The sequence below is a fragment of the Marmota flaviventris genome, chromosome 3, assembly GCF_047511675.1.
Source record: "Marmota flaviventris isolate mMarFla1 chromosome 3, mMarFla1.hap1, whole genome shotgun sequence".
In the NCBI taxonomy this organism is placed as follows: Eukaryota; Metazoa; Chordata; class Mammalia; order Rodentia; family Sciuridae; genus Marmota; species Marmota flaviventris.
Genome location: NC_092500.1, coordinates 9,500,958 through 9,518,031, shown reverse-complemented (window position 1 = coordinate 9,518,031; position 17,074 = coordinate 9,500,958).

Genomic DNA, 17,074 nt, shown 5'->3' with positions numbered 1-17,074 from the left:
GGTAGAGTTGATTTTAAAAAATGAAAGCCAAACCATTTTGGAATTGCATTATTCAGGCTTCCTGGTTAGAGCAACAAGCAGCAACTCCAGCCAATTAAAAGAAAACAAAACAAAAATTTAGTTAAAAAGATGTTGGTTGAGACGGGTGCACTGGTACACACCAAGGATCCCAGCAGCTCGGGAGGGAGGCTGAGGCAGGAGCATCGTAAATTCAAAGCCAGCCTCAGCTATAGCGAGGTGCTAAGCAGCTCAGTGAGACCCTGTTTCTAAATAAAATATAAAATAGGGCTGGGGATGTGGCTCAGTGGTCGGGTGCCCCTGAGTTCAATCCCCAGTACACCCCCCCCCCCGCAAAAAAAAGATGCTGGGTGGCTCAGTGAGAATCCAGAAGACAGAAGATGACATTCCAAGGCTGCAAAGTCAGGAAGGAGCCTGAAGCTCTGTTGCAAAGCTGGTCTGAAGACAGCACAGTTTCCTCTGGCACGAGGTTCCACACGCACTGCCCACACCTGGACACAGGACACCACCCAGAACCTCTGCCTCGGCGACCTCCACTGTGAACACCCCTCCAGAAAGGAAAAGCAGAGAGGAAGTAAGTTGCAATAAATAATGAACATGGCACAGGATGAAAGGGGAAAATCGAGTGTACCACACTAAATGCGAACAGAACAAATTCTTCCTTGTTGTTTAATAAGAAACATCTATAAAAAGAAGAGAAATAGCAGCTGAAGATAAAGGAATGAACAGAGAGATACCAGGCAAATTAAAATTTAAGAAGAAAGCAAGAGTGGCACTATTATTCCAGGTAGTGTTTAAGGCATCCAACGTGGTAAAGAAGGGCTTAATGTAACAACACAAAGGAACAATTAAAAAATAAGACTCAGGACAGGCATGGTGGCACGCACCTGTAATCCCAGCGTCTTGGGAGGCTGAGGCAGGAGGATCGCAAGTTCAAAGTCAACCTCAGCAACTTAGTGAGGCCCTAGGCAACTGAGCAAGACCCTGTCTCAAAATAAAAAGGGCTGGGGATGTGATTCAGTGGTTAAGCATCCCTGAGTACAACCCTGTACCAAAAAGAAACGAAAAACCATGAAGGTGCCCTGTTTGCACAGGGATGTCCAGAGTTGTTTCCCAGGACTTTGTCCGTTGGGCTCACCTGCCAGGAGCTCAGAGGCCATCATAGCTGAGGTCCTGGGAGGCCTGTCTCCTGCTGGAGCTGTGGGTAGGTTCTTCAGGGTGCTGAGGTTAGGTGGTCTTGGAGGCTTCTACTGACACTTCAGAGGAAGAAGGCCTGGGGCCAGGCAAAGTGCAGCAGGGTCAGAGCCTCGCGGTCGTCCCCTGGGAGGCAACGTGTGAGTCTGAGAAGGCGAAGCTAAAGCTGGGTGAAGACCCCAGGAATGAAGAGATGCCCTGAAGAGAACTGCTGGCTGCAGAGAGCACCAGGCGGAGAGAGGCAAGGGGTCCCGCGCCAGCAAGGCCAAAGGGCAGGACTGCTGGAGCTCTGGAGATCACTTCCTGCCACCATGTGCCACAGCCGCTGGATGTGGCTCTACAGGAAATGTCTGCCCAGCTGTGTTTAGGTCTGGCCGTGGTCCCATCCCTTCTGTCTGTGCCTCTATTTCTACTCTTTGGAAGGAGGTGTTTACCCTCTGCATTCTGTATTGGTCTCAGGGACTCACAGCTCCGCGTTTTCAAGTCTCCTGTGGGACTTTGGACTTGGACTCCGGGGCAGTGCTGGAACTCTTGAGACTTTGCAGATGACCAACTTCATTTTACACTGAGGGATGAGCATGAGCTTTGGGGACCAGCAGCAGAAGTTATGGTTTGGATATGAGGTGTCCCCCAAAATTCCCCGTGTTAATCAGAAATAGTCAGAGGGAAAATGATCAGGTCATAAGAACTGTGACTAATCAGTCCGTCCTAGCTTGAACGCACTGAGTGGTAACCGTAGGCAGGTGGGCACGGTGAAGGAGGTGGGTCACTGGGCATGCCCTGGAGGGGGGCATCTCCCTGCACCTCCACTTCTCTGCTCCCTGGCTGCTAGGAGCTGAGCAGTTTCCCTCTGCCATGGCCTTCCGCCATGACGCTGGACCTCACCTAGAGCTCACAGTGATGGAAGCAGCCAACCGTGAACTGAGCCCCACAAACCTGAACCACTGAGCCACATCTCCAGCCCTATTTTGCATTTTATTTAAAGACAGGGTCCCACTGACTTGCTTGCTTAGTGCCTCGCCATTGCTGAGGCTGGCTTTGAACTTGTGATCCTCCTGTCTCAGCCTCCCGAGCCGCTGGGATTACAGGCGTGTGCCACCATGCCTAGCTCTAAGTTCTTGTTGGGTCCCTTCGTCACCACAGTGAAAAACTGACTAACACAGAGAGGAAAGGTCTATACCCAGAAAACTATAAAACTCTGCGGAAAGAAATTGAAGACATAAACGGAAAGCCTCCTCTGTGCTCATGAATCAGAAAACTTAATATTGTTAAAATATCAAGACTTCCCAAAGTAATCTACATATCTAATGAAATCCTTATCAAAATTCCAATGGTATTTTTTTTTGCAAAAGTAGGAAAACAAAAAAACATCTCAAAATTCATATGGAATCTGAAGGGAGTCCCCACCCCGCTAAATTCCCAAAATAATCTTGAAAATGAACAAAGCTGGAGCCCTCGCACTTCCTGACTTCAGAACATATTGAGAGCTCAAGACGGTGTGATTGGGTTGGCATAAGGACAGACCCAGAAACCAAAGGAATGGAATAGAGATTCCAGAAGTAAATGTCCCTGTTTATGGTTGAATGACCTTCCCGACCTTCACAATGCTGGGAAACCACCCAAAGGGGAAAGGAAAGCCTCTTCAACAAACCGTGTGGTGAGGCTGGATATTCACATTCAGAGTGATGAAGTTAGACCCTTCCCATCCCCTAAATGCAAAAAATAACTTTAAAAATTAACTTAAATGGGGGGCTGGGGATGTGGCTCAAGCGGTATTGCACTCGCCTGGCATGCATGCGGCCCGGGTTCGATCCTCAGCACCACATACAAATAAAGATGTTGAGTCCGCTGAAAACAAAAACTAAAAAAATAAAATAAAATTGTTCTGGTCAGATCCTTTAGTCACAGCAGTGAAAAAGCTGACTAAAACATGAGTCTGCCTCATTCTCAAAAATTCGGTGCAGCAAAGGAAATAATAGAGTGAATGGGATGAGATAAAATCAGTGCAAATCATTAATCCGATCAGGGTTAATATCCAGTTTATATAAAGAATTCAGACACCTTAAACCAAAAATGTAATCTAATTAGAAAATGGATAGAGGACCTGAAGAGATATTCCCATAGAGACCAACAACCATGTAAAGCGATTCTCAAATGTAAGTCATATCCACAAAAGCACCCCACACCCATGAGGATACCACTGTCCAAACAAAGTAGAGTATAACGTGGGTGAGAACCTGGAGAATTAGAACTGCTAGTTCCAATCACGTCCTGCTGGTAGGAATGTGAACTAGTGCAGCCACTATGGAAAACATTATGGAGCTGGATGCGGTGGTGCATACCTGTAATCCCAGTAACCTGGGAGGCTGAGGCAGGAGGATCGTGAGTTCAAAGCCAGCCTCAGCAACAGCAAGGCACTAAGCAACTCAGTGAGACCCTGTCTCTAAATAAAATACGAAATAGGGCTGGGGATGAGGCTCAGTAGTGGAATGCCCCTGAGTTCAATTCCTGGTACCCCCCCCCCAAAATTAAAAAAATAATAAAAGAATTTTAAATTCAGCAAAATTGCCCTTGTAATTTATTGGAATAGTTACGGATTGCTTAATAAATGGTACAGACACAACTATCCTTCTGCAAGAAAATTAATATGTCATATGCAAAAATCAATGTGAGGGCTGGGGATATAGCTCAGCTGGTAGAGTGCTTGCCTTGCATGCATAAGGCCCTGGGTTCAATCCTCAGAACCACAAAAAAAAAAAAAAAAAAATCAATATCAATGCAAGATGAATCACAAATTTCAACATAAAAAAATTAAACTCTTAGAAGAAAATCCAGAGAATGTGTTCAAAATAGAGAATCCAGAAACCACCCAAGAAAATATAGACCTGTTTGGTTACATAAAAATCTAAATCATTTATATGGGAAAAGATAATACCCCACAAAGAGAGCAAGCCTCAGCAGAACATAACGTGGGTCATTTTTGGCAAATGCTTATGTTAGACTGAAAGAAAAACATCCCCTCAGCCAATCATAAGTAGACAAATAACATATGATTACGTGAATTTTCCAACCAGGTGAACTACAACAGCAAAATCAAAACCAAGCAAATATTTCCTCTATTTTGCTTTCACATTTACCCATAAATTTTCACATTTACAGTCCCTTGTCACCTTGTCATTGCGATACTAAACCTCTTTCCATTTGGCGTTTCCCGCTTAGCCAATTGCCGCTCACAAGCTAAACTTTTTAAAATCTCCGTGTGCCTCAGGTCACCTTTTCTTTTAACAGTGCATAAAACTGAGGAAATATATCAAGTTTCAAAAAAATCTCTAACAGAGAGATTTTATAGTCTCTAATGCCATAAAGAAATATTATTACTTGAAGAGACTCAGGTGACCAAAGGTTCAGTTTAAATCTCTAGTTTGTGCATCTCTGTAAAGAATCCATCATTAAGCCGGGCGCGGTGGCTCACACCTGTAATCCCAGTGGCTCGGAGGCTGAGGCAGGAGGATTGCAAGTTCAAAGCCAGGTCAGCAAAAGCCAGGTGCTAAGAAACTCCAGGAGACCCTGTCTCTAAAAAAATACAAAATAAGGGGCTGGGGCTGGGGCTCAGTGGTAGAGCAGTTGCCTAGTGTGTGTGAGGCACTGGGTTTGATTCTCAGCACCGCATATAAATAAATGAATAAAATAAAGGTCCATCAACAACTAAACATACATATAAAAATAACTTTAAAAGAAGAGTTAGTCCCATTATTAAAAATATATATATATATATATATATATACAAATAGGGCTGGGGATGTGGCTCAGTGGTTGAGTGTCCCTGAGTTCAATCCCTGGTACCAACAAAAAGAATCAGTCATTAGCCGAGCCCACACCAGTCATCCCAGGAGCTCAGGAGGCAGCAGGAGGATTGCAAATTCAAGGCCACCCTCAACAACTTAGTGAGGCCCCGAACAACTTAAGATCAGAGCTCAAAATAAACACTGAAAAAAAAAGGGGGGGCTGGGGACGTGGCTCAGTGGTTAACCACCCCTGGGTTTAATCCCAACCCAAATAATCATGAGGTATCTCAGATTCTACCATTTGTGTCAGTGTGAAATTTTTGTTTGGCCGGTTATTTGAGATGTCTGGAATGTTCAAAAGAATGGGTCATGTTAAACTGGGCGCATTGGTGCACGCCTGTCATCCCAGCAGCTCAGGTGACTGAGGCAGGAGGATCACTAGTTCAAAGCCACCTCGGCAATTTAGCAAGGTGGCAGCCCTGGATGAACACTCAAGTCCAACAGAAAGGTCCAGATGTGAAAGGGCCGGAGCTTCCTGGGAAACTGAGGCATGCAAAGCCTCACTGCTTCACCTCCATTCTTGCAATCAAGTCAGAGATTTCAGACATGTCGCCCAAAGGAACAGGCTTGAGTTTATTAGAAGGGATGGGAAAGAGGGAAAAGGGACACTCTCCAGGGAGAGAGTGGGCACTCTTGTTAGCGAAAGCTTGTTCCTTGTCCCCAGGGCCAATCCAATAATGAGGACAAGGTTTTGAGAAAAAGAAAAAAGGAGGTTTATTGCTTTGCTAGCAAAGGAGAATCACAGGGGACTCCTGTTCCAGAGGCTGTCATTCTGCCCATTGGGCAGGGACAGCGGGCTTTTATAAAGGAAATCAAAAGCTACATTCCATGTGATCTCTGTTGGAGGTGTCACTCACCTGTTAATTTGAGAGATCTTTTTTTTTTTTTGAGGGGAGGGGTACAAGGGATTGAACTCAGGGGCACTTGAACACCGAGCCCCATCCCCAGCCCTATTTCATATTTTATTGAGAGACGGGGTCTCACTGAGTGGCTTCATGCCTTGCAGTTGCTGAGGCTGGCTTTGAACTCGCGATCCCGCTGCCTCCGTCTCCTGAGCCAGCCTCTGGGGTTACAGGCGAGGGCCACTGCATCTGGCCTATTTTAGGAGACCATTCTGAGATCTTCTGGTGCCATCCCCCAAAGTCTGGATTACTTTGTTCCAATGGTGGGTTCAAGGACAGATGAATCTGCCTACAATGGGGAAGAAGGAAATCCTGTTTCCCCTGAGATGGGGGATGAGGAGAGATTAGGGAGGACAGGGAGAGAGGACCAGAAAGAAACATGTCATTCTAAAAATAAGTTGCAGTGGCAGAGCAGCAAGGGCTACACTCAAAGCATAAAGTAGACACTGTAACATTCCCCACGGTCAACTCCACATGCCATTGCTATGGAAAAACGGGCAACGGCATCTCCAAACTGCTTCCTGCTGAAATAGGCCGAGCTGGGGGAAGTGGCCTGAAGTCCTTGTTCTCTATCGGATGGGGCATGGACAGTGAAGGACAGCATCAGAGAAGTCCAGAGGTCCACAGTGGCTGGTGGCAGGTGACTGGACAAGGCACGCCTAGGGCAGGGATCCTGCCAAGACAAACGGCAGCAAAGCATTACTTTTTCGTAAACAGCACAAAAGCAATTAGTATTTAGCTATTTCTCTGAAAACCACGAAGACAGCAGCTCATAATCATAGTGACAAACAGACCAAGTTCATCAGTAAAGGTCAGGAAGGTTTGTAGGTCTATGAGATCAGGCTCAAAGTAACCCTAGAGTCCTTTGTGATCATTATGATTGGGCACTCCCACAGCAACCTTCCTCTCCAGCCCCCAGCTTTACTTACCTTAGTAGGGCTGACACGAGTGTCCATCTTAAGTTACATTAACAACAACAACAACCACATTTTATTTCCTTTTAAATGTCCGTGTGCTCAGGCTCCACGCTCCTGTCAAGTGTTTAAGACCAAGTTGGTCAAAACTGACCTTGTTCCTATCTACTCTTCAGAGTCTGCTGAGATTGCTCAGAGAACACTCTTGGGGACATGTGTGAAGGCTCCTGGTTTCTTTAGCTTTCCTCTAACAGTGGTGCCACCTGCCAGCATGGGTCAGGGCCTTGATGACCATTTGTAGCTTCCCTTGGAAGCATTAGGGACATTTCCCTCTTCAGTGACCCTCCTCTTTGCAGAATGTGCATTGATTGGCTCCCTGTTCTCTAGGGTCCTCCCAATCTCCTGATCTGCAGATCAGGTGACTCACTGGATTTGGAGGGCCCAGACAGGGGTCCTGTCGTTCTCTGGGTCTTGGCTGATGTTAGAGGGCAAGGGTCAAAATGTTGGCTGTTTTTTCCTTGGCCCTTTTACTTTCTTGACTTTGGTCTCCAAGTGTTTAGTTTTAAGCATTGGTAGACCAGTGCACCAGTCATTTTTTTTTTTTTTTTTGGAGAGGGGAACTAGAGATTGAACTCAGGGGCACTTGAGAACACTAAGACACATCCCCAGCCCTATTTTGTATTTTATTTAGAGACAAGGTCTCAATGAGTTGCTTAGCACCTCACTTTTTGATGAGGCTGGCTTTGAACTCAGGATCCTCCTGCCTTAGCCTCCTGAGCCTCTGGGATTACAGGTGTGTGCCACCACCCTGGCTCATTGTATAAACTTTTATATTTACACTTGGTCAAGGGGGCTGTGGCTGTGGCTCAGTGGTAGAACACTTGCCTTGCATGTTCCATCCTCAGCACCACATAAAAAATAAATAAAGATATTGTGTCCATCTACACCTGAAAAAAAACACACACTTAGACAAAACTTAGTAGATATAGTTCTCAGATGTCTACTTATATCTAGTCACATATACTTAGGGTGACAACTATGTTGTTATAACCTAAAATAATAGTTATCTAATCAGTTACAAAGTAATTATTTAAAAGACTCTAAAACAGCTACAAACCTAATTCCTTTAAGACTTAGTTTCTCTAAGTAATAAAACCTAACAGATACAAGAAAATTATCTTGATCGATAAGAGCTAATCAATGTTTTGGATTTTGCTTCATATCAGTACATTAAAGTTAAAATAAGTTTGTGTTAATTACAATTTAATCACAAACACAAAATTTTTTAGATTTATCTTTAGCAACCGTTCTGTGACTTACTTAAATAATCACAACTCATTTAGATCCGTAGTTTTGTCCTTTCGTCTTAGACTTTAGCCCAGGAATATTACTTTACCAGAAAAAATACTTTCTCCTCCAGAAACATTTCTTTTACCTTCTAATTTTCTGTACTAGAATATATTTCCATACCTATAACTTTCTTTTATCTTTTCTAGTTTCAGATCCTTTCTTAAATTCATATTCTGAAACAGACTTTATGAATGTTATCTGTGCATTTAATAATGAGATTTCATCCCAAGAGACAGCTGGACAATCTGCCATATACAAAAACTGTGCCTTAATCTTTTTTTCTCCCACGTGGCATTCAAGGGGTTGGACCACAGGAAATTTTTGAGCCTGACCTGTCCGCCTTATCATTATCACAATGCCATCAACTGTGTCCATTGTACCCAGAGGGGTATTCAAAGGAAGAGGCCTTGTGCACCCTGTTCTTTAGGATTCCTTGAAGATCCCTTGGCAGAAGTTCCCTGCAAAGGTTGGCCTTAGTTTCTGTCTTTCTCTTTTCTGGGTACAGTTATTTATTCTGCCAGTCCCCCCAGACACTTCGTCTGATGGGATCCCATTATAGCAAGAATTGCTTTGTCCCAGTGATAAATATCCCCTGGCCAAATGGGGCGTGTGTCAGTCAGATCTTAACTTTTTGCTGGGGATGGAACCCGGGCCTGTGCTTGGGAGGGAAGCACTCTACCAACTGAGCTATATCCCAGCCCCCATCAGATCTTAAAAAGGGAGAGAATTCCTGTCCCCAGGTCATAAGCTGAGAGTACTGGGACCTACTGACACATTCTTTGTGGCCAGCAGCCTCCACCCCAGGGGCAAAAGGGGCCGGAAGGCAGGAAGAAGCCAGGTTCTCTTTGGCCATTTTTCTACAGCTCAGGCAGCTTTTCTAGGACACCCCTTCACACACACACACACCCCCCTAGTTTAGGCTGGTGTCCCTGACCCACAGTGAGATGATCCCTGGCTGCCTGGGATCAGGCTGAGAAACAGTGGGAGGGGGGGGCAGCACTGGGTTTAGAAGATGTAAATCTTTTTACCCCTTTCTCTGTGTCCTGCTATCCCTGCGCACCAGAGGCAGGGTCCTTGGCCCCTAGAACTCAGCTCCTGAGTGTTCAGACCCCTTGTCATTGTGACTGCATAAATGCTGGCACATACAGAGTCTCTTTCATGTACTTCATGTACTTTACCCCGACAGACCAACTTCAAGATTATAATAATGGTATAGTAATCCAGAATGACCACTCAAAGGCCAGGTTGTGTTACAGTAAAGCCTCCCTCTCTTAGACAGGCTTATGCCTCTGGGTGACCAATGCGCCCAAAGGGCCAGTAACATACAAAAACACAGAGGAGAGAGGATCACCAAAACCCACGGCTGAGAGCCGGGAACCTTTAAAATAGATACCTGCACGTACAGATTTCTTTTTAATATTTTTTAGATGGTGATGGACTTTCTTTTGCTCATTTATTTATATGTGGTGCTGTGTCCCGTCCGGCAGGACACATCAACGTGGGCAGTGAACCTAAGTGAACCTAGATGGGGAGGAATGAAGGGACAAGAGACACGAAAGGTGACAGCAAGACAAAAATTCTGATCAAGCTGCAAACTTTTATTGTTCACACAGGGGTATTTATATGCTGGGGATGGGGAAGCTCTCTAATCAGCAATTGCTGGATGTGGGTGGTAAAACTGCCAGCTGCAAGATGTCTGATGATCCTGATAACCGCAGGATGTTCCAGGGAGATAGGTAGCTGCAGGATGCCTCCCAGGCAGGATGTCTCCCAGGGGGCTGTCAGGCTAAACTTTGAAGGAGAATTTCCTTCTAGTCCCTGACATCTCCCCCTTTCTTATATAAAATATTTGACCATACCTTACCGGCCATGTTTTTAGGGGGTGATAGAGGCTCTGTTCCTCTAGGAGGCCTTAGAATATCTCCTGATCCGAGCGTCTTCACTAGGAGATTTCATGGTGGCCTTGGCATGTTTTTGGAGGAGACGGCTTTGAGGGGTGAGCATGCCAACCGCCATGCACCAGAGCGTGTCACTCAGAGGTCTTGGGTTTTGGATCCGTATATCCATCCTCCTGCAGTCCTTCCTGCACCCTCCGTTATTATGGCCTAACGTCCTCACTCCATGGGTGAGTCCTCCCCCAAGCGGAGGGGCCCATGGAGGAGCGAACCCTTATGGCAAGGGCAGAAGATGGTTGGTCAGAGCTGTTACTTATACTTTTATATAAGAAAGAGAGATCTGTGGGGATGTAAACTTAAGAAATAAGCCTGAGAGAAGGGTAGAAACATCCTTTTAAATGTTGGCAGCACGGTCTTCCATCTCCAGATGATGATAGTGGACCTGTATGGGCTTAGAGGACAAAATATTAATCTGTTCTTTAATAAATTGTACCAGCCTGTTTATAATGCAGGGTCCTATGGACACCATTAAAAGTAAACCCAACAAAGGGCCTAATAAGGGAAGAAGGTAGGGTAAAAATCCATTAAGCCCAGTCCAGAGGGGATTTTCAAATAGTTCCCTTCTTCTCTTTTCTAGAGCTTCTTGAAGCTGCTTAATTTTAGTGCGTACTATGCCTGATTTATTGGCATAAAAGCAGCATCTTTCCCCTAAGGCCAAGCAAATACCTCCCTGTGTTACCGCTGTTGACCGGTGACGAGTTCTTGCTTCCCCAATGTTGAAGAATAACACCAAAGAAGCACGCCGAGGCAAGGTCAGAGTAGAAATTAGAAGTTTATTAAAGGACAGCAGAAAAGACTTCTCCCAGAGGAAGAAGGGGACCCAAGAGGTGGAATCCGTGGAAGGGATGTTGTCTCCCCTTTTTATAGTTCTTTCAGTGATGGAATGTAGGTGGGAAGGACCGAGGGGTGGGACACAGGTGGGCCAAAGAAGTAATCTGGTCAGGAAGGACTTCTGAGTCAGCACCTTTTTGCTGGGGGCTGTTCATTAACCTTTCTTTGAGGTGGACTTTGGCCTAGGGCCTTTTCGGGGACTTCATTAACATTCCATGAGTTGTCCTGTGTTTTCACTGAGTCATTCTCCGCACGGTCTCCATTTTAGATTTCACTGATATTAGACCCATATTAGACCCGATTTACCTAACTACACTGACTACCTAACTTTAAATCTGGCTTCACCTGGTTAGCTGTCAGCAAATCTAAGCCTCGTCTGTTTTGAAGGACCACTTCTGCCAGGGAGTCTATTTGGTCCTGTAAATCTTTAATAGTTCCTGATAGAGTTTGTACATCGTCTATAAGTTGTTGAGATAGGCGACGGTAAGAGTGTATAGCCGTGCCTAAGCCAGCTGTACCTGTGCCCACAGCAGCTGTTATTCCAAGGCTGGCAAGGAGTGGTAAGGCCTGTATTGCCCGCCTGTGTCTTTTGACTAAGGTGTCTAGGCTAGGAATGGGTAGAGGTTCATCTCCTGGGACAATAGTTATATCAGGGAGTAATAAGGCAAGAACACAGCCACCAGTCCAATTCGCTGGAAGCCTGGGGAAGGCTGAGTTTCCTCCACACATAAAAACTGTGCCATTGGGGGGACAAAGAGATGGGGTGGGTGAGGAATAATTTTTAACTGTTGAGAAATTTCCAAAGGAAGTAACTCCAACATCAATATCATAGTGTAAGGGTAAAAGAAATTGAAGTTAAAGCATAAAAGTTAAAGGGTAAAAGACCGGGTGTTGTAAAGTTTCTAAGCTGCAAGGTCTGAGTTAAAATGTAAAGGATTAGGTATTGTTAGGTTTCTATGCTACCTGCAAAACCTGAAATTTCTGTAGCTGTTGAGACAATGCTTGGAACTGCCCAGTAAATATTTCCCCTGACTATTGGTTGTTTAATAAGGGCTCTGTGTGGTCGCACGTAGGCATTGCAGGGCCTGGACCAATCAGTTTAAATGTAACCCCCTCCTTAGGAATGACCTATCACTCCAGCCTGACCTGTTCCCGCCAATGAATGAACCAATCATGTTTAGGAGTTGTTATTCAATTTTCCCGCGCCTAATGATGATTTGTTCTGATGTATACAAAGCCCTCCGCCCTCCCCAAAAAGTGTACTTAAGCAGTGCTCAGCCCCTGCTCGGGGCTCTGGGCTGCTTTCCCTTCTTGAGTGGGCACGGAGCCCCAGCATGCTGGTTCAATAAATCCCCCTTCTGCCAATTGCATGAGTGGTCACTTGGTGGTCTCTTTCTCGGACATTTCGCGGGATCCTTACAATAGGCATTATTCTGCATCGCGCCTAAAAGACATGATGTAAAAGTGCCTATAGGCTGTACTTTAAAAGGAAATCCAGGTTGGCATGTATTATCATTGTCTATGATAGAATTAATAGGAACTGCCATAGGCATGATTGCCCCTGTTGTCATGCAGAGCCAGCAATCACCAGCAAGGGTGGGGTTGGAATTATTAAGCAAGGAGAAGGTAGTTTCCAAAATATCTAATGTATTGGTATCTAAATCTGGGAGCTGGGATTTAGGCAGCATTAAGGGATGATATGTGAGCTCAGGGATCTGGGGTTTCAAAAGTTTGATTATCTGAAGATGCTTGACAGCATCAGTGGGCCATGTCTTAAAAGGGGCAGTAACAGATACAAACAAAACAAACACAGACAACCAGTGGCTCCACAGATGTCCCCACAAAGAGGGACCAGATGTTCACACAAAAAGGAACCTGATGTGTGGAATCAGGGGTCTCCGGGGACCTCTCAGATGGCCAAAGTTGTCACGACATTACTGATTTCAGTTTCCTTTTTCTCAAAGTGGAGCACAATGGGCAGCTGCTGGGACAGTCCCTTCAGTCCCTCCTTTACTTACAGAAACACCTTCTCTAGTTCCCCCTGAGGCAAATCCACCTCCTCCTAACTCTCCTGCAGTTGGCGCTCAATAGGTTTCCCGCTGCCGAGAATCCTCAGCACAGAAGTGGGGTTCCTGGGAGAGCCAGGCCTTCCCAAGAAAGCTGGGCAGGGGCTGCTCTTGGGTCCTTGGGGTGCTGAAATCTCGGTCCTTGTGATACAGGTGATGAGAGTCAGTCTGGGCGGGTTCCACTCCCCGAGCTGTGGAAGACTGAACACCTGGGAAACGCCAGGGCAAGAGAGCGAGTTTTATTTAAAGGATAGAACATTGGGACTTCCCCGCAGAGAAGGGGCCCCAGAGCTGGTGTCCAAGGCGTTGGGGGTGTCCTGCCCCTCTCCAACACGTTCCTTCGTTCTCCCGCCCTCCTCTCCCCTTATCCTAAGTAACTAGTGACCACAGTGGGCCCAAGGTGGGGCAGAACCTTCCAGGAGGGCCTCTCCTCATCAGCGCACGCATGGGGGGCAGGACGGAGCGGCCCGGGAGGCGCTTCATTAACAGCTGCAGTCCCGGAGGCCGAAGGGGGGGGGGCCTGGGGGCTTTAGCATTTATTTCCTTCCCTTCCCAATCCGCCCCCGTCTTCCAGAATTATTACCTACACTATCTTTTTGTCCCCCATCCTCGCTTGTCACCAATGCCAATCCAACAACGAGGACATGGTTTTGAGAAAAAGGAGAAAGGTTTAGTGACTTGCTAGCAAAAGGACAAACCCAGGGGACACCTGTCCCCGAGGCTGTCATTGTCCCCATCAGCAGGGGGCTCTTAAGAGGTGATTCAAAGGCTGCATTCCCATCATTCACTTGTTAATTTGGGAGACACTCCTTCCCCAGGTCTCTGGTGCCGCTGTCCACACAGGATTCCAGGTGCACGGAGAGGAGTCTGGACGGCAGGACACGAGTTCCTTCAGCAGCCGGCGGGACGGCGCCTGAGACTGGGGCTCTGGACGCTTGGAGCCGGGCAGGGGCAGAGCCGGGGTCTAGGCAAGGTCTCTGGTCAGGGTGCGCAGCCTCAGCAGGTACCGATGACTGCGAGCTTCAAGGAGGAAGCTCCCCCATCTCAGAAAAGACAGAGGACAGTGGGAGGTTTAACTTGGCCTCTCACACTGTCCCCAAAGTCCAGATAACTTCGTTCCTGTGGTGGGTGTGTGCTCAAGGACAGATAACTCTGTAGGGTGGGGAAGAAAGGTTTCCCCGGAGATCAGGGGTGGGGAGAGATTAGGGAGGAGCAGGGAGAGAGGAAGAGAAAGAAACAAGTCAGTTTTAAAAGTTAAGTCGCAGTGGCAAGGCAGCAAGACTGTCCTCAGAGCTTAGAGGGGACACTGTTGCACCCTCAGAAAGGAGAGTGTGGGCGCCTCCTTCCCTCCAGTCTCTTTGGGACTCCCCGGGAAGTTTTTGGAGTCCCAACCCAGCCCCCTTCTGACTTTTGAGTGGAGGCTTAAGAACTGCAGGTGGGACTCAGCAGTGGACGTCAGGAAGCCGGGTCCCCCCCCCCCCGTTTTGTCTCAATTTCCGGCCCCCTCAATCAGCTCATCACCCTTTGAATAGCTGCATCGGCTGCAGCGAGTTTTGTGAGGATAACGAGGTTGTTTGTCCATCAGGGTGGAGGGGGTTGTGACACTGTGGTGGGAAGGGAGGGTCCAGGCTGCCTGGTGGGGCGGGGCAGTTCTTTCTAAGGTGCTGCAGCTGGGGCTGGGGGAGGTCAGCACCCGCCCCTCTTCCAGGTGCCGACCTTCAGAAACAGCTCCCTGCGGCTCTCAGTGGCCTCCTTATCTTTCCCCGGAGGACTCCGCGGCCATTCAGAACCCGGGCCACCTCCAGCTCCCTGCAATGCCACCAGCCTTTGTTTCTGCTGTCCCCCAAGAAGTCAATGGTGACATCTAGACAGCTAGATGGCGACCAGCAGATAGCAGCACCCTTGACTCTTCTTATAAGAACGTGTTGGCCACCCTGATCCAGGACAAGTTTATTTTAACCAATTACATCGTCAACGACTCCGTTTCCAAGTAAGGTCGCACCCCACAGTTCCAGAAAGGACATGCACTTTAGGGTGGGATGCTATCCACCCCGTAAAGACTAGTTTGTCCTTCTTCCTTTTTCTTTTATAAACAGAGCCACCTCCCCCAGGTGGCAGGTGAGGGGTCAGTGTTTGGGGTGGCAGCCAGGGACTGTCCCCTGGATTTGGGGCTCCTCATGTTTCCTCACAACCAGACTCGAGTCAGGGACCTGTGGCAGGAAGATCATGGGAACCCTGCTGTGTTCTTCCTGCTGTCCTCTCTCAGGGGACACTGGACTTCCATTGGTTCTGTGGCTCGTGATGTCCATTTTGAACGTGTGATTGGCATGGCGATGGCCAGGCTTCTCTACTGAGAAGTTGCTCTTTTTCCTGAGGAGGTTCATACCTATCTTCTGGAGGAGGCCACTGGAAGCCATGGAACCATCCCCTGGGCTCCTTCCCCCGTCCCCACTCAGCTCATGGTTCCTTCAACTCTGACCTCTCTGTACCTTCTAGAAATTCCTTCCCCTTCCCTTCCCCCCCCCCCCCCCCGCCACCTTTTGTTTTGTTTTAGTTTTGGTACCAGGAATTGAACTCTGGGACACTCAACCACTCAACCACTGAGCCACACCCCCAGCCCTATTTTTATTTTATTTAGAGACCGGGTCTCACTGAGTGGCTTAGTGCCTTGTGAAAAAACAACCTCCACCTCAGAGCAAAGCCTGTCCAAGGAAGGGGGCATGACCCGTGTCCTTGGAAAGACCCACAGAGCACTCCTAGGCACATACCCACCCTGCTGAGTTGTTTATCTACAAATAACAGGAGAGATCTGCTGCCCAGGTGTCCCTGACTCAGTCAGGCCAGGTGGGGACCCATAGCAATCCCCTAGCAGCCACCAATCAGCATGAGACAGGGATATACCTGGGACGCCAGATGACCCTCCCAGGAGTTTATGGTGTTGGGAAACCATGTAGTTCAGCACGAACACCCCTTGTGGCCTAAACCAATCAGTTCAAACTAATCCCCCTCTTGTAGTAACCAATCACCCCTACCCAACTTGTTCCCGCCAGTGAATGTGCTAATCATGTTTTAGAGTTGTTTTATGATTTTCCCGCAGTGTGTGATGATTTGCTAAGAGATGCTATGATGTATGTGGGGGTCCCTGCCTTCTCCAAAGAGAGTATAAAACTGCCGCAAACCCTGGGCTCGGACCTCTCAGCGTCACAGTTGTTGTGTGGGACCGAGCTAGCTCCCAATAAACACCTCTTTGCTGCTTCCATCGATCTTGGTCTCTGGTGGTCTTTTGGGGGTCCCGAATTTGAGCATAACACTCGCAGTTGCTGAGGCCGGTTTTGAACTCATGATTCTCCTGTCTCAGCCTCCCGAGCCGCTGGGATCACAAGCGTGCGCCACCATGCCCAACTATAAAAAATTTTTGAGATGGGGTCTGTATACAGGCTGAGGCTGGCCTCTACTGCCTGTGTGGATGTCTCCTTGCAAGAGGAGAAGTCACCTGTCCTGTGCTGGCCTGAGGAAATGCTATGGCAACAGTCTCTTCAGGAATGCTGAATTTGGGGGTCACCAGCCAGACCTTGCCCTTCCTTCTCTGCATCCCCTCGGCTCCTTGGCAGGACTCCCTGTCTGTGACAGGGAGGAGTCTGAATGCCACCTGTTCCTCCCAAAGCCCAAATGCACCTATGGAGGTGGCTGAAGGAACCCAGGAAGCCACCGAATGAGGCTGGGAGGGGGCTCACACCCGTCTGATGTCTGAGACCAGATGCCATCTAAAAGGTGGGGGCTGGGAGGCATCTTGCAGTTCCAGGATCTGACTGGGACATGGGGTGGGGGGTGTTGCCGTGCCCCCCCCCCCCATTTCTCTCTCTCTTTCTTTCTTCCTTTTAGCTGTAGGTGGACATAATGCCTTTATTTTTATTTATTTATTTTTATGTGGTGCTGAGGATTGAACCCAGGGCCTCACCCGCGCTAGGCAACTGCTCTGCCACTGAGCCACCACCCCAG